Genomic DNA, 18,095 nt, shown 5'->3' with positions numbered 1-18,095 from the left:
AGAAAGAAGATCCCTTCATTGGCTTTCTATAAAAAGCCGCATACTTTTTAAGGCGCTGGCCATGGCCTTCAAGGCCTTGCATGGATTAGGCCCGGACTTTTTAAAGCAACGCATACATTGGTATGTTCCAAATAGATGCCTTCGTTCAGAAAGCACTAAACAGGCGCAAGTCCCTAGAATCAGGAGGGCCCGATGGGGAGGCAGAAGTTTTGTTCATGGAGCTGTTAGGGCGTGGAACTCTCTGCCCTTCTATCTTAGATCCTCGCCTGATTTATTGTCCTTTAGAAAGGAACTTAAAACTTGGCTTTTTGTGCACGACTGATTTCTTTCATTATGGATCCTTGACAGTTTGAGCCTCAGGACTTCTAGTTAGCGCCAGGACACCTCCGGGTAATTGTCGCGCTTAATAAGTTTCGTTAACATAACATAACATCACCACCGCTGCCCCGGCGGTGGCGATCCGCCCGCCAAATGGCCCTGGTCCACCCCCGCCATATTAGTATGGTGAGGGGCTCCGTGGCGGACGGAAAGACCGTCTGCCGCTTTTCCGACGGTCAGGATTGCCGGCCGGGCGGAAAAGGAACATAACTTGGTGGCGGTGCCTTGCAGGTACCGCCATCCATATTATGATGGGCATGCGGAAAGGCCTTTCCATGGCGGAGACTCCGCCATGGAAAGGCATGCGGGAAATCACTGTGGGGGCCCGTTACGGCTCCACGGGGCGTGGTGGGGTGGGAGGACTGCACTTGGCATGCACAAGGTGGCAGGCACCACGCGGTGCCTGTCATGTTCTGCATGCCAATGCACAACACGCACATTTGACATTGTGGCGGGTGCTGCTTGCAGCACCGCCCGCCATAATGTTAATTGTGCAGGATGTGACCGCCAGGGTGGCGGCCGCATCCTAATGGGCATAGCGGGACCGCCGCACTTCTGGCGTTCGGTCCCGTTGTCCGTGACGGTGGAGGGCGGATTTCATCCGCCCGTCATCGTATTGAATCCCTAAATGCCATTTCGTGGGCATGGAAACAGTGCGTGGCTGGACCAAAGGTTCTCCTGGTCTTGGGGAGATCCAAAAAGATCTGGAATGGTTGGGAATGCTGGTGACCACTACTCATGCAACTTACGGTCCCAGTTCACGGCTGCTCCAACAGCATAGAGAGGTCCTCGTCAGTGGTGACTAAGGGGACTCTTCACCCCTCACGTTGCTTGTTATAAACTGTAAGAACTTGCCTTTATCCCGCCTATTCCTGGAAGAGCCGGGGTAGAGGTAGGAAAATACACCAGAATCACCAGATCTTCATGGATTGTTGCAGTTTGTTGCTGTTTGAGCTGTGTTGTTTTTGTGGTGACACTGCTGCAAATGACCAGATACCGTATTTATTGCAGTCTTCTATGTTCTGTGTCCTAGCTGTCATGTGTGTGCACTGCAAGCTCTGCTGAAGAACTCTGTGATTAATGAACCCACTCAATACCTTACGTCCTCAGCCCTTATCCTCCTGCTGCATGTCTCCTTGGTTATTAGTTCCAGTTGGGCTCACCATCCATTCTCCAGCAACTAAATTTCCTTCTTACTACTCTCTCTGCTTACACACTGCAGGTGAAAGAACTCTATAGCCCTACTGCCATCAAAACTAGGTGCTCTGGGCCCCATATCACCCATGTGCACCATTTTGCATGCCACAATGTCTAACCTTTTGATTAAAAGGCACAGAAGGCAATCCTTTGGTAGAATTTTTAAGGGGCTGTCCTTGGGTTTGGGACCTTCAGTGCTACAGTACATACTTGCTTGATGTCTAACCAGTGTTTTTGCAGGTACAGGTAATAAACCTGCTTTCTATTGTGAACTGGTATTTTGGGTTATTGATTTATACATATAGCGTATGCTATTTGTACTACGCAGGTGCCATGCCCAGCTCCAACAGTATTCTTCTGCTCCTGCACTCCAGGTTCTCTGAGCTCCTAGGTGCCGTTCAATCACCCACATCTGCCTGTACATCTTGGATGGGACCCCTGTTCAACCTGCCCTGTAGGTGGTCGTACCAGAACTATTCTATCTATGTCAAACTCAAGACCTCTGGCCCAGCTGGGCCAATCACCCCTCCGAAGGATGTCAAGCAAGACACTCCTGCTCGCTCCCCATCTCATCCAAAAAGTACTAGCCACCTGCTACACGTCAACAGCAGAGGGTGACCAGACAGAAATAATGCATGTTGGCCACTTTTTTCTTGAAATTCTTTATTAGCACAAATAGGCCAAAGTCAGTAGAAATACCTCAGTGTTAAGAAGGATCCGAAACGTTGAAGAGTTGCAATAATTTATTAAGTAGTAGAAAACAAACACCACCACCAGCACAACAGGAACAGTGTGTATCTGCTGCCAGTTCAGGTGTAATCGTAACGGTCTACCAACTGTCAGGGAATCAGCTGGCATTCTAGAATGCCAGCTGATTACATCACAATGCCAGCACGAGGACAAGGAGAGCGCGAGGGAAGGGACGGGAGCCTAGGGTGAACAATGCTAAGGGAAAGGCAAAGGTGGAACACAACACAACACATCTACTTCCCAATGAAGGGAGAAGAGAAACTTTACAATTTCATGTAAAAAAAACAATGAGTGGGATCATGCGTGGCAAACAAGGTAGTTGCATTAATCACATACAAAGTCTTTAAACTTGCTGGGTTTAACAACAATGCGTCCAAACCTGCCTGTACTACCACCCTCCATTACAGAATTGCCCTCGGGCTCACATTCTTCTTCCGACAGGGTGAAACTACTGATTCAAGGTACATCAGTAGAATTGCTACTGCTCAGGTCAAGGTTTCCACCTATAGATTTGATGCATCCCTGTGTGGAGCGGACGTTGACTTCTGTGGATTGGCATTGTACAGAGATCATGTTTCCTTCTTCCTCTGATCTTGATGACTCGTCAAGCAACCAATCACAGTTGTTTGGCTTACATGCAGTGACACGTGTGGCGCTCTCCGCTTGACTGGCAGTGTCAAGAGTTACACCTTCCTCGCTCCTACAATCGACAGCTCTCTCACATACAGGGGCCCATTAGGATGGCGGGCGGACATTAGTCCGCCAGCCACCCTAGCGGTGCTGGGACATTCCGCCAGTGGTGCGGCGGTCGCACACCTGCAATTAGGATGCCACCGCCGCAGTGGCATCCTCCATTCCCAGCATTGTGGCGGGCGGTGCTCACAGCACCGCCCGCCACAATGCTGGGAATGCAGTGTGTGCATTGTCATGCACAAAGTGACTGGCACCGCGAGGTGCCTGCCACCATGTCCATGACAATGCAGGGGGGTACCATACGCACCCCCCATGTTCAGCCCCCACCCCCCTACCCTGGGGGCACGCAACGGGCCACCAACAGCAAACCCCGCATGCCATTCTGTGGAGGCGAAAGGCATGTCTCCGCCTGCATCCAAATATGGATGGCAGTGTCGTGCAGACACCGTCACCATATTGAGCACCTTTTCTGCCCGGTCGACTGGTCAACTGGCCGGAAAACCGGCGGATGGTCTTTCTGTCCGCCGGGGTCCCCACCGCCATAATAATATGGCGGGGGGAAATGGGTGGCGGGCGGGGAAGGATGTAGGGCAGATTGTTCCGCCCTACATCCTAATGGACCCCACAGAGTGCAAAGACATGCCACACTTTGCCATCGCTAAGAAGAGCAGAATTGCTAAAGATTTCTTTTACCACCAGGGTTTGGGAATATCTATTCTGTCCTTTTTCAATGAATTCGCTCCTTTTCACTCTTACTCTGTCTCCCACTTCGAGATTATGAGGTTTGTATTTATGCTTAGAGTCAAAACGCTACTTGCACTTGATATGTGCATCTTGAACATTCTTCCTCAACACGTCAGCAGACCACTCTGCTTGCCTAGCTGTTTTCAGCCAACCAACACTGTCTTTGGACATAGGAGTCCTGCCTCTCATTAGTTCAATGGGGCTTACGGACATACTCTACCCTGGGATTATCCTGTATGCCCATATCATTTTCTTCAATTCCTTTTTCCAATTTAGCCCGTTATTGTTGGCTAATTGTATTATGCCTTTAGCCACCCTGTTAAATCGTTCCACGGCTCCGTTACCTGCAGGATGGTACACAGATATGGTCTTATGCATGATGCCATTTTTTTCCAAGTACTTCTTGAAAACGTCAGATGTGAACTGTGTACCATTGTCACTTACTATGGTTTTAGGTAATCCTTCCCTTGTGAAAACACTATCAAGGAATGTGACAATGTTTGTAGCTTCTGTCCTGTAGAGTATCTCAATCTCGGACCACTTAGAAAAATGATCCACCAGAACTACCACATACACCTGTTCTTCACGGTGCCTTATGGGCCCCATGATGTCAATCCTGACCCTTTCCCAGGGCATGCCAAGGCAAGACAAGGGTTGCAGCGGGGGTCTGAGGGTTACTTTAGATTTGTCTGAGTTTTCACACTGCATGCAGTTTCTGACCTTTCTCTCAATTTCTAAGTCACAACCTGGCCACCAATACCAATATTTAATTCTGTGTTTGGCTTTATTGATGCCAAGGTGTCCTTCGTGACACATCTCCATAATGCTGACTCTGAGAGTTTCTGGGGGTATTGCCTTCCCTTGCCTCAAAATGAGTCCACCCTGCACTGACAACTCATTTCTAAGTTCCCAGTATGTTCTTGATTCATTTTTGACGGTTTTCTTGCTAGGCCAACCGTGAACAATGAGTTTGACTACTTCTTGTAATATTTTGTCTTTTTCATAGGCTCTCAACCACATTTCTCTGGGAATGCTGGGAAATTTCTCACTGATGCTGGCCACACAGAATTCTTCTTCTTTGTATTCTACTTCACCACAGTCGGGGAGGGGTAGTCGGCTGAGAAAATCTGCAACCACATTCTATACTCCAGGCAGGTACTGTACTTCATTATTGAAGTCTAACTATCTTACTGACATGTGTGCCAATCTGGGTGAAACACTATACAACTCTTTGGCTGTAAGTACTCTTGTGAGAGGTTTGTGGTCACTGCGTAGAATGACTCTTTTGCCCCAAATGTACTGGCGGAAGTGTTCCAGGTCTCATACGCACGCTAATGCTTCACGCTCAATGCCCGAGTACCTTTCCTCAGTGAGGGTAAGTGAGCGCAAAGCAAAAACAATGGTAACCTCCCCACCTGCCTGACTGGTTTGCATAAGAACAGCTCCAATACCCCTATCACTAGCATCAGCGGTGACCATACTGTTGAGTTCAGGGTCAAAACCTTGCAAAGGAGGAGCATCACAGATTTCTTCTTTGAGTGATTCGAACGTTTGTTCACAACATTTTGTCCATTTAAACTTGTTCTTTGCTTTCAACAATTGTCTGATGTCATATGTTTTAGATGAAAAATTCCTCACAAATTTAGAATAAAATTCCACCAGACCTAAAAAGGCTCTCAATTCCTCTTTGTTCTGTGGCACGGGGGCGTCACGTATGGCGTTAAGTAACTCCCTCTTAGGCTTGATGCCCTCCTGCATTATTTCATGCCCAAGATACGTGACTTTCTTCTCAGAAAACTTGCATTTCATTTTTTGCCCTCTCTGCAGTCATACCACAATCTTGTAAAGTATTGAGCACTTGGAATATTTTTTGTCATGGTCACCCTTGTTTTTGCCCATAACTAGGATGTCATCTTGGAAGATGAGTACATTACTAACACCCTTGAAACTTTCGTGCATAAGTCTTTGTAATAACGCTGCTGCTGAAGCCAGCCCGAATGGTACTCTTTTGAACCTATAACACCCAAATGGTGAAATGAAAGTGGTGAGGCACCTAATGTCTGGGTGTAATGAAACCTGGTGGTACGCTGCGGTGAGATCAATGGTGGAAAATACCTTCATGTCTTTAGTGAGGGCTAGCATTTAGTTAATTTTGGGCAGGGGGTATTGGTCTACTAGAATGCTTTTGTTCAGTGGCGGCTGGTGACATTTGAAAGTGGTGAGGCGTCAAGTTATTGTCGTACTGCACCGCGATGAGCGAGCGTAGCGAGCGAGCTGGAACAACCTACAGGGGGTTCTCCCCAGAGAATTTTTTTTTAAAAGAGCAGACAAATTGTGAATTTTCAAGCAAATTTGAGAAGGCACCACTCTCTCACCAGTCTGTAATGTCCATTTGTCTATCCTTCCAAACTCTCTCAGTTGCCTCTTTCTGGTCTGTCTTTCTATCATAGGTCTCTTTCTCTCTTCTGTTGCCCACGCTCCCTCTAAGCTGTCTCTCACCAGCCTTCAATTTTAATACACCTATCTTACTGGCTGCCTTTAGTTCTCAGCAAAACCACAGGAAATGATGGACGGAGTGTTGAACATTGCAAGCACTCACCCCCAGTCAACTGATCTGGGTTTAATCCATCACCGTTCTTTAGCCCACTCTGCCACCCCAGTTCAGACATGGCCATATGCAAATCAGTCTGACCCTGTGCCTCATGGGAACCGTCCAGCCCGAACTGCCAGGCCATGTCTTCCCTGGACCGGAAACAAGCTTCCTAGGACCGGTTTCTGGCATTTCAGCCGTCTTCAGCCAGGCTTGCTTGAATCCAGTGGCAAAGTGAGCAAGGGACTCACGTCTGAGCATACCCTGCCAACTTATGGCGAACACAGCAAAACCAAAGGAAATGATGGACGGAGTGTTGAACATTGCAAGCACTCACCCCCAGTCAACTGATCTGGGTTTAATCCATCACCGTTCTTTAGCCCACTCTGCCACCCCAGTTCAGACATGGCCATATGCAAATCAGTATGACCCTGTGCCTCATGGGAACAGTCCAGCCCGAACTGCCAAGCCATGTCTTCCCTGGACCGGAAACAAGCTTCCTAGGACCGGTTTCTGGCATTTCAGCCGTCTTCAGCCAGGCTTGCTTGAATCCAGTGGCAAAGTGAGCAAGGGACCCACGTCTGAGCATACCCTGCCAATTTATGGCGAACACAGCAAAACCAAAGGAAATGATGGACGGAGTGTTGAACATTGCAAGCACTCACCCCCAGTCAACTGATCTGGGTTTAATCCATCACCGTTCTTTAGCCCACTCTGCCACCCCAGTTCAGACATGGCCATATGCAAATCAGTCTGACCCTGTGCCTCATGGGAACAGTCCAGCCCGAACTGCCAAGCCATGTCTTCCCTGGACCGGAAACAAGCTTCCTAGGACCGGTTTCTGGCATTTCAGCCGTCTTCAGCCAGGCTTGCTTGAATCCAGTGGCAAAGTGAGCAAGGGACTCACGTCTGAGCATACCCTGCCAACTTATGGCGAACACAGCAAAACCAAAGGAAATGATGGACGGAGTGTTGAACATTGCAAGCACTCACCCCCAGTCAACTGATCTGGGTTTAATCCATCACCGTTCTTTAGCCCACTTTGCCACCCCAGTTCAGACATGGCCATATGCAAATCAGTCTGACCCTGTGCCTCATGGGAACAGTCCAGCCCGAACTGCCAAGCCATGTCTTCCCTGGACCGGAAACAAGCTTCCTAGGACCGGTTTCTGGCATTTCAGCCGTCTTCAGCCAGGCTTGCTTGAATCCAGTGGCAAAGTGAGCAAGGGACTCACGTCTGAGCATACCCTGCCAACTTATGGCGAACAGAGCAAAAACCAAAGGAAATGATGGACGGAGTGTTGAACATTGCAAGCACTCACCCCCAGTCAACTGATCTGGGTTTAATCCATCACCGTTCTTTAGCCCACTCTGCCACCCCAGTTCAGACATGGCCATATGCAAATCAGTCTGACCCTGTGCCTCATGGGAACAGTCCAGCCCCGTGAGTCCCTTGCTCACTTTGCCACTGGATTCAAGCAAGCCTGGCTGAAGACGGCTGAAATGCCAGAAACCGGTCCTAGGAAGCTTGTTTCCGGTCCAGGGAAGACATGGCTTGGCAGTTCGGGCTGGACTGTTCCCATGAGGCACAGGGTCAGACTGATTTGCATATGGCCATGTCTGAACTGGGGTGGCAGAGTGGGCTAAAGAACGGTGATGGATTAAACCCAGATCAGTTGACCGGGGGTGAGTGCTTGCAATGTTCAACACTCCGTCCATCATTTCCTTTGGTTTTTGCCTTTAGTTCTCACCATCTTACTTGTTTTCTCCTTTTATTTTCCTGTCTCCTTCCTGCATGTCTCTTTTGCTACCCCTCTCACCTCTGTTATGAATATCTCTATCACAACTCTCTTCTGTCTCTCCCAGCTCTGTATTCTCTTTCTCTCTCATACACATGCGCACACGCACCTTCTCACATTTCTTTGTAGTGCACTCTTTCTCTCTTCCATTCTTTCAGCTTTCCTTGGTGCTCTCTTTCTCCTGCCTATTCTATATTTCCCTTTCCCTCTAGCTAGAAAAAATATTGATGCCTTTTCCGAACGTGTTACTTTTTTCCCTATGTTTTTTTCATGCCTTCATGCACGATGAAATGTAATCTTAGGGGCACCTCACAAAGGAGCCACAGGTTACAAACGGTTTGATATGGCTGCATTTGTTTAACTGAGTGTGCTTTATATAAGTACGTTCCCTGCAGGCAACAGAAAGTAAACAAAGCTCAGCGAGCACTGTTTAATTTCTGTTCCTTGCACTGCATTTGCTACCTGTGATGCCAGGTATCGCAAAGGCAGGTCCAGAGGTCGCCAGGTGCACTCCAGGGGTCACAGTTGCGGCCACTAAATTACATCCATGTTCTTATGTTTCCAGTACTTGTTCTACTAAAACTAAATCAAGCACGGGCCTTTTGAGGAATGCGGTTATAAACTTGTAATGCATACACAGTTGAAGGTTTCGCTTACACAATGCAGCTTGATGTATATATCACTTTGCCGAGTAAGTAGATGTGATCAAACGAGAGCTTGAGGTTTTGTTTTTATCTGCGAAGCGGTAGCGCGAAGAAAGACCGCCCACCTGCAGTCGATTTAGTTTGCAGCAAGACGGGACGGGGTTTCCGTGTTGTGTCGTAAAGTGGTATTACTGCTTTTCTATAAAAAGTTTAAAAAGGTACAACAGTGCCCGTGAGTGCTTTTTTAAACGTAACGTAGCTGTTTTAATTACAAGAGAACAAAGTGGTGCCCTTCATTTTTCATGTCCTCTACTGGTTATATGAGCTGTTACAGCGCTCCCTGCGCAGCTGTCACACAAGATGTACCATACTTATGAGGGTATGAAGCAAACCAATTAGTGCAAATACAGCACCTGCAAAAGACGACTCTATCGGATCAAGCGCTGAGAAGGGCGAACATGAAGACAACCTTTTCCACAACTAGCAGAGTTCCAGGGAGTCCCTCATGACCCTTCATTTGAACAACTCACGAAGCCAGCTGAAGATATACACGTCATACTCGCATACATCAATGTCTTCATCTGGTAAAACATTGCCTTCCAGTGTCAGGTGCCTGCCCACCCTCCTCCTCCCAGTGGCGCCTGGCCACGGGCGGCAACAGGCGCGTGTCTTTCCTTCCACTTTTTCACTCTCTCAATACGAGTTGGACGCTCCTTCGTGAAGGCAGCGAGAGGGCCTCCGCAGGACACTAGCATCAAGTAACATATATTATACTGACGGAATCCCGCTCTGTTTTATGGCTCAGGCATGGAGGAGGCCTGATGGTCTATGAGGAAATATAAAACAGGAGATAGTCAAAGGGCCCATGTCTCCGAAAGGCTACCAGGCTTATAATGATGACGATCAGCACTTAATACTGAAGTTTAGTATAAATGCCGTGTACAGTAGGCAATAGCATTCCATCTTACGCAACCTTGGTCAGCCCTACTAGCACTGATTGTCCGAAGATGTAAAACTCAATACCGTCTCTGCAGCACACGCATTAACGCACTGGGCTAATTTCCTGGTTTAAATCGTGCTTCAAAATACCTGGATGAACAAGAACTGATTGAGAAACCAGACCACTGGCAGAGAGGCAGTGAAGGGGCATTCATGTTGATCAGCATAAAACAGTCACTCACAATTTTAATAAAACATGTACAGCTTTGTATGTGATGCGGCTGTCCCCAGTCGCGGCTCGCATCGCAGTACTCGCCGGGGGGGGAAGGGGGGGGGGGGTCGCGTGGGGATGGGGGCCGGGGAATTAAAATAAAAATAAGAAAGAAAACTTACCTGACCGCCGGTCCGCGCCGCCTCTGCTGGGCCCTTGGCGCCATCACTGGAGTGGCAACCTCTCAGCCAATACTGGCGCTGCTCCAGCAGCGCCAGGATTGGCTTAGAGCAGGGTTACTCGCAGCCCGCCCGCCCATTAGGAGACCGATGGTTGAGCCTTTGATCAACCCTCGCTCTCCTAATTGGCATGCGCCAGCCAGAGCAAACACTAGTGCGCATGACTGGGCACGGCGGAAAAATTCTGAATCTCGCATTGGTTTTCAAGTAGTGTGGTACGTGATGGCGCCTCTGCGTGTGAACGTCAGTTTCAAACAAAATTCAACACGGTGCTACAGATGGGGGGATAACCCTAAACCCCCTAAGCAGACCGAAGTCTAATACAAGATTAACAGATGACCTGTGCACACGTTTAAAGAATCAGCAGTATGAATTACTGTATGTAATGAACAAAGAAATCAATAAAACAATGATCCAATGGTTTATTTTCTTTCTTTGTGGATTTAATCGGATGATCAAATGCCCAGCCAGCACGTGTTTCGTTAGGGTGTGAACCCTACGACTTCTTCAGAGCTAATGGACAAAGAGGGCAGGAATAATAAATCACTCTGCCGGTTGTAATCCCTTCCTGGCTGTAGAAGGGAGAATCAATCCCAGGAGGGGCAACGAGTAGAAATGGGTAAGTACCACAGTCAGAACACGTAAGATAAGTGTGGGGTGAGCCAAGCGAGTACGCCAGCGTATAAGGGAGTGCAGCATAATTCAGTGGAAAAATTCACGAACCTTCACCAGTCATGCGGACTTGTGGTGCTGCCTGCCCCTGGTCTGACAATGCAGCATGCATTTCAGTCAACATGACGCCAGACCGCCCACCCCCTTCAGACTCTGAAGGGGGTGGGCGATCCGACGTCATGCTGACTGACATGATTGTCAGTTCTCCCTCGGCGTCTCTGAACTTAAGTTAACTGCGTCAGTTTACTTAAGTTCACAGACGCCGAGGGAGCTGAGGGCGCGGGCGGCTTGTGCGGCAACGCCCTAGCGCCCTAATGGACGCACCGCCATTGCTTTTGTTGAGTTTGCGTAGGTCAATGCATAACCTCAATTTACCGCTGGGCTTACAGGCAACGACCAAGGGCGCTACCCACTGGGACGATTCTGTAGGCTCTATGATACCAGCATTGAGTAGGACACCAAGTTGTGCCTTGACATCATCTCTTAGGGAGAAGGGGATGTGTCTGACTTTGTGTATGCTTGGCACAGCGTTGGCCTTAAGCTGAATTTTGGGTTGAAACCCTTTCAACTTACCAATGATACCACTGAATACCTTGGGGAACTTACTAGCAATGGCTGACCCTAAATCCTTATCAGGTTGCATCAATAGCACAGGTTCTGAACTGTTGGGATTAATTGTTATGCCCAATTTGCCTTGGTCTCTCCATCCCAATACAGAGGGTCCCATGGCAGAGATGTAAAGTTTGCTTGTGGTTTCTCTGTTCTTAAATGCAAATTTGAGTTTCCTGTAACCAACTAATTCTATGGATTCCCCAGTGAATGTTTTTAGAGTGATATCATGTAATTTCATGTCTTGGCCTAGAGTTTGTTCAAATTTCTTTGCCTATACATCTCTGTTGATAATGGTTCAGGGTGACCCTGAATCAGCAACAATAGCAATACTCACACCTCCTATGGCAACAGTACACATGGGTTTCTTCTTGTCCCCTGTAATGTTACAAGAAGAAGTCCAGTCTTGGTAGTTTTCATGTAGGTTTATTTGGTATTAAGTTGAATAATAGAAGAGCCCCACCAGGAGCGGTCTGTATCTGCTCAGCCCATTCAGCAACTGCCTGAAACATACCAACATTCTAATCTTCAACATTCTAACATGCACCTCCTGGCTGAGCAGTACACTACATCTTCTCCCTTCTTTGCAATGAGAAAGGAGACTTCAAAGATGTACAACAAAAGGTCACAATCAAACATAAGGTGAATAAATCTTGAAGTGATGTGATAAAGAATACATTTTAAAACCACGTAATGAGATAATGATAAGTTTTAAAATGTCTAATGAATGTGTAATACATTTTGAAGCTTTAAAAGAAAAGCACTGAGAAAAGCACTGAATAAAGAACAAAGAAAGCAAAGCATGTATAGAACCCTTCTTCCCCCTTTAACGGAGACAACAGATGTGATTAAAACGAAGTTGTAAAGGGAAGAGTACTGTAAGGAAAAACAAGCAAGGAAATGAATGAAGAAATTTGTGTGGCAATGGAAGTGCAAAAACAAGAATAAGAAGTTGACATACGAATCACCACCAGGGCACACTGATTGGCCAGACCATTGTGGAGGTGGCGAACAGAAAGGAAAAGGAAAAGAACAGTAAGTGCAGAGGAAGGAAAGGAAAAGCACTTTAAACATGTAAGGGAGGCGTGAAAGGTACACCTAGGTGGATTTTGGAAAATAAATCCACTAGACAGTAGGAAAATGTAAAATCACTTACAGGTACCATGTAATGAAAATACAAACTGTCTTGGACCCCATGAACAGGGGAAATGCAAGAAAAGTACCGCAATTAAACATATATTAATGCTATGCTATTGTGAAACATGCCTTTGGAAAATTCTCCTAGGAGCTTAGGAAGAAGGCACTGTAAAGCAACATAAAGTATCATAATGTAAATAAGCACTGTAGTATAAAGTACCTTAAACATTGAAAACCCCCAAAGGAAGTTGGGGTGAAGGGTGTGCGGAAGGGGCACACGGCACAATGTGCTAAAAGAAAATGTAAGACGGATGTGGAGGAGGACCACATAAAGCATTAAAATTCCACTTAAACGCACAATAAAAGGGAATATGAAAAACTTAAGGAGTTGGTGTGGATAAAACTGCCACACGGTAGAACATATGGTATGAACCATATAAATGTAAAACTACCCCTCCCCCCTTTTCCTAAAACATGCTACACAGTAAAACGCAATTTGGCATAACAGCACTAATGACATGCAAAGGAAAATACATGAAAATGATGTAAAAGTGATGAAAATAGTGAATGCCATAAGGTAATGACATGAGCCTTGCAGGTAACTCCAGGCGAGGTTGAGCATTGAATCAGCTGGGATTTCGTTCTCTTTGAGGGGAAACGGTGGTGAAAATAACCACTAGATGGCGCTTTTGTAAAAATTATACTACAGTACTTCGAGAAAGGAAACTGCAGAACGAAGTGGTGTTGAATGTTCAGGTTTAAAAATAAAAATGAGAAAGTACCTGCTGAAAAACCTTAGAGGCGCTCCGATATCTTTGAAGAAAAAAAAAAATCCATGCTTGGGAAGAAGGCATGACGGGGTTCCGTGGGAGGCTTGGACGGCAAAAACACGTGGTTGCAAAGAGAGAAATGTGTAGGAAGCTGCACATGAACTAATGGAAGGTGCCAATCATAAAATGGTGGTACGCCGACGTGAGGAATGCCGGGTGGCTCCAGGCATCACCGTGCTTCTAAACGTCACAAAGTGGTAGGAAGAGTGGCAGGCACACGTCATAGAAGATGATGAGGAGACCTCGCAAGTGCGCCGGACACAGGTAAGGCTGCACGCGCTATGTTGATCTTGTCAGTAGGCGGCTCGTGCCCATTTAAAAACGAACAGCAGCGGTTTAACCGCCATTATGGGAGCACACAGAGGGCAATATTTTAAACACGCAAAGTACTCACAATTAGTGTTCCGAAGTCAGCTGGAGTCAATGTCACCGCAAATATTTGCAAATATGCCCCTGTTAATGAAGGTGCAGGCGCAGACCTCAGTTGCCAGCACGGCGAGGCGAAACAGGCAAAGTAGACAAAGTTGTACACGGTTCTCACTTCGAGCACATCAGCCTCTCTGGAATACTGTTGCTTCAGTCTTCGCACACGCCAGCCTCGCGCCTCATTTTGAATGCCACATTAGTCACGGATACTTTTCCGGTCAAATAGAAGGTAAATTCCGTGCACAGTCCACATTACATTGCCCACTCTTGACAAGACTGGTAACTGGGGTAGTTGCAGGCAGTAAAGAGGAAAGCCAGGCAGGGACTGGCGCGCTGGTGTATCAAACATAAGGTGAATAATTGAAGAGCCCCACCAGGAGCGGTCTGTATCTGCTCAGCCCATTCAGCAACTGCCTGAAACATACCAACATTCTAATCTTCAACATTCTAACATGCACATCCTGGCTGAGCAGTACACTACATCCCCCTTCTCATTAGTACTGGCATCAGAGGCAAGTGCCTCTATCACATTAAGCACACACAAGTTATATTCTGATTCATCAGATGAACCTGACAAGCATTCGGTGTCCTGCTCAACTATCTTGACTCTAGCACTTGGTTTCCTCTGACATACTTTCTGGAAATGTCCAATAATGCCACACTTAGTACACCTTTGATTGCGTCCCGGACATTTCCAGACATTGGCTAAGTGTTGTTGCTACCGCAACAATAACATTTCCTTTCTGAGAAACCACTACCTCCACTTTTATGTTCCGCCTCCACACTGTCTATATTCTTATTCTTGCTTTGTGCTTGGTACTTCATCCTCGTTCCACTTATTTTTGCTACTATATTAGATTCTTCGTGTTTAGGTTTACTTTCAGACAGTACAGCCTTTGCACATCTGCCAGTCATTTTGGCTTTTTTACTATTTCGATTACATCTTGCAGGGGTTTTTCCCCTTTTGCCCACAAAGCATCTTGAATATTTGGATTGGCTGCACGCATAACAATCTGGTCCCTTATGAACTCATCGTGCAGGTTACCAAAATGGCAAGTTAGTGCTACATTTTTAAGTGCAGACACAAAATCCTCTATGCTTTCGTCTTAACCTTGTCTGCGGTGGAAAAATTAGAAGCGATCCACAGCAACACACACAGTGGGTTTGTAATAATTGTCTAAGTCTTCCAGATCATGGGCAAAAACATCTCCCTGTTCGCTCTCGCGTACTTTCTTCTTGGTTTTGTTATACACTTTAAGCCCCCCTGCCCCTAAGCAATGTAGTAAAATGTTCTTTTTCTTTTCTGGTGTAAGTTGTTCTTCTTCGTCATCAAAGGTAGAAATGTAGTTGGTGAAGTACTCACGCCATTCCTCCCATTTCAATGTTGGTTCACCTGACGCAGGTAAAAATGTTTGTGGGGGTGACAAGTTGCATATATTGCCAGATGCCATGTTAAAGTATGAGAAACAACAGTACAAAATGTGCTTGTTTGGCAATGCACAGGAGTAACCTCTTCAAGAAAGGGTTTATATTTAGAGGCAATTAAGGATGTATAGCACTATGTGTTCAGTAGTAAGGGACTTAGCTACGTTGCTCCTTAATGCGATGGGTTGAGGCAAAAGACCCATGCCTGAAAAGTACAAGGGTGAATGGTTAAATTATTTTCACTTTTTTTAAAAGTATAAATACCTCTGATTTCAGGACTGCAGATGAAAATGCTCCACTTAGGTTACTGCAGTAGAAATGGCCAGCTCGATCCGTTCACTGCACACAGACGAGCAAGCGTTGTGGAGAACTGGGGAGAATACACTGTCTCCTTACTATTCAAGCATGGTCGCACGCACGCACGCACGTAGCGTGCGTTGTGCCATAGAATGTACCACTGACTGCCTCCTGTTGGTGACACTCCCAAGATGGTGTGCTGTGCGTACTGATGACATGTTGAGCGCGCTCGCGCGCTGAAGAACTGCCCCAATTTCTTTACTCTCATGACGCGGGCAAACAGAGACGGTGCAGCGAGATTCGTCTTATAAACATGCGCACGCCTAGCTATTGACGCTGCCAAAGTACCTCAAGAAGTGGTGGATACTATTACTATAGCATACGTCTTCTTGTTTTTCTTGGCTATGCAGGCACTTCAATCTTCGCAATGACACGTATAGATTCGAGTCGGGTGAGGTTTCCCCTGCTTCTTATTTAGGCAAGTAGTAGATGCAAGAAACTCCCTTAATTCTTCTTTTATTGCGTAGGTTCGTGGGTGTGTTGTTATCTTTGTCTCTTCACCATAATTGTTAAGCAGGATCCGAAACGATGAAGAGTTGCATTCATTTATTAAGTAGTAGAAAACAAACAACACACCAGCACAACAGGAGCACTGCGTATCTGCCGGCAGTTCAGGTGTAATCGTAACGGTCTACCAACTGTCAGGGAACCAGCTGGCATTCTAGAATGCCAGCTGATTACATCACAATGCCAGCGCGAGGACAAGGAGAGATCGAGGAAAGGGACAGGAGCCTAGGGTGAACAATGCTAAGGGAAAGGCAAAGTTGGAACACAACACTCAGAAACCTTACTTTTGGCCTGGGCGGCACTAGCACCTTTAGTCGAATATAGCAAAAGGAGTTGTTTTTGTCAACGTCTAATACGTATAATAAATCATGTTGTCACTAGCTGCAAGTTTGGTGGTTTTTCGGCTCTCTAAAAACGGCTTGGCCAGGCTGGTTGAAAGCACAGGTTTACATTACTCCCAACTATCCCGCACAATGGTGACCATCACCTGCTGGGATATTCCCTACAGTAATGGCAGCCTCCATCTGCTCGTGCAGCGTGCTATGCCATGACGCAGTGCTTAGCGGCGTCTCGGCGGGACAGAAAACTGTGACTGGCGCCAATTTCTCAAATTATGTCACTAGAGGTTGTCTCCTCCAGGCTGCCCACCTGCTCTTTCTACTCTCGGTTGCCAGCCAAGGCCCTGGGAAGCTGCTACTTTCCAGTTTCCAAAACCCAGGTCCATTGTGGATTTCAGGGGACAGTGTTGTAATTAGTCTAAATAACATCCCACAAATGACATCACAAGGGCTGAGGGTCACTCTATCAGTCTTGTTCAGCACATGTCATACAAAAACTGACTTGAGGTAAATTTACAAAGAATAGTAATTTAGTAGATATTTAATATTAGCACACTATAGTTAAGCCACAGAAATTATTAATCAAATGTCAACATTTGTATGTGATTCATGGCCCATCCCTGGTTCGACAATCTTCGAGAACATGTCATTGTCACTCCCATCAAATATACAGACTGATATATGAAACATTTCTGTTAAATGTATTTAGATTGCATTGATCTTTACACATTTTATTGCTATGAAGGAGAGCCTCATCTTTAGAGTAAGGAAATTTGCGGATTAGCTAGGCCTTTCAATGGGTATACGGATTTGTGACTTTGTACAATGCACAAAGCTATCCCATGATAGGCCTGGAGTTTCCATGTGGATTGCTGGAAAGCTAGTGTATATCAACATTTGCCAATATGCGTTGGTACTTCCAATTGTAGATAATGTATGATTGCACATTTGAAAATGCATTGCATTTCTGCAATGGCACTTTTATTTTTTATTATCCATGGGGAACATATTTTTACCCTGTGGAAAACCCCAATTTTCTGCACCCCCACCAGTTTTGGGAATGTTATCGCCCAGCAAAGTCCCGAAGTAAATCACAGACTTTTTGTAGAATGGAAATCGTTGGAGAACAATTTGAGAATACCCACAAAACTTCATGTTTCTGTGCATTCCCAAACTCTCTATGCACCCCTACTGAAACAACAACAACACGGTGATGGATGGAATGCTTAAATGAATCTCAGGCACTAGCAATCACTTGGGCCTCATCCCAATCCATTGTTTTTTTGCCCACCATGCCACCTCAGATTGGACCCAGCCATATGTAAATCAGCCTTGACCCTTCTCCAACCGAAACAGTCCAGCCCGAACTGACCCGGAAAACATGCAACCCAGGACCGGATTCTCCCTCATTATTGGCTCATCAGCCAGGTATAGCTTGATTCCAGTGGTAAAGTGAGCATGTGACCCATGCCTGGGCATACCTGTTGCACTTAGGGCAACAACTGCAACAACAAAAAGGTGATGGATGGAAAGCTTGAATTAATCTCGGCCACTGGCAATCGCTCAGGACGCATCCCAATCCATCGTTTTTCGCCCACCATGCCACCTCA

The 18,095-nt window shown here is 46.5% G+C and overlaps 1 long non-coding RNA gene across 3 annotated transcripts in view; it reads left to right on the top strand.

Annotated features, from left to right (window-relative positions):
- Nucleotides 1-18,095, top strand: part of LOC146869885 (uncharacterized) — a 257,736-nt gene that overhangs the window by 123,378 nt on the left and 116,263 nt on the right. The window contains exon 2 of one of the 3 annotated variants that reach the window (XR_014968066.1): nucleotides 4,769-4,917. This is a non-coding gene — a long non-coding RNA (uncharacterized LOC146869885). Of the gene's footprint in view, nucleotides 1-4,768; nucleotides 4,918-13,400; nucleotides 13,697-18,095 lie in introns of those variants that run through there. The other 2 variants (XR_014968037.1, XR_014968035.1) reach the window with 2 other exon arrangements.

This window comes from Triturus cristatus, chromosome 1_1 (genome assembly GCF_964204655.1).
Source record: "Triturus cristatus chromosome 1_1, aTriCri1.1, whole genome shotgun sequence".
Taxonomy (NCBI): domain Eukaryota; kingdom Metazoa; phylum Chordata; class Amphibia; order Caudata; family Salamandridae; genus Triturus; species Triturus cristatus.
This window is presented reverse-complemented; position numbering and strand designations above follow the sequence as displayed.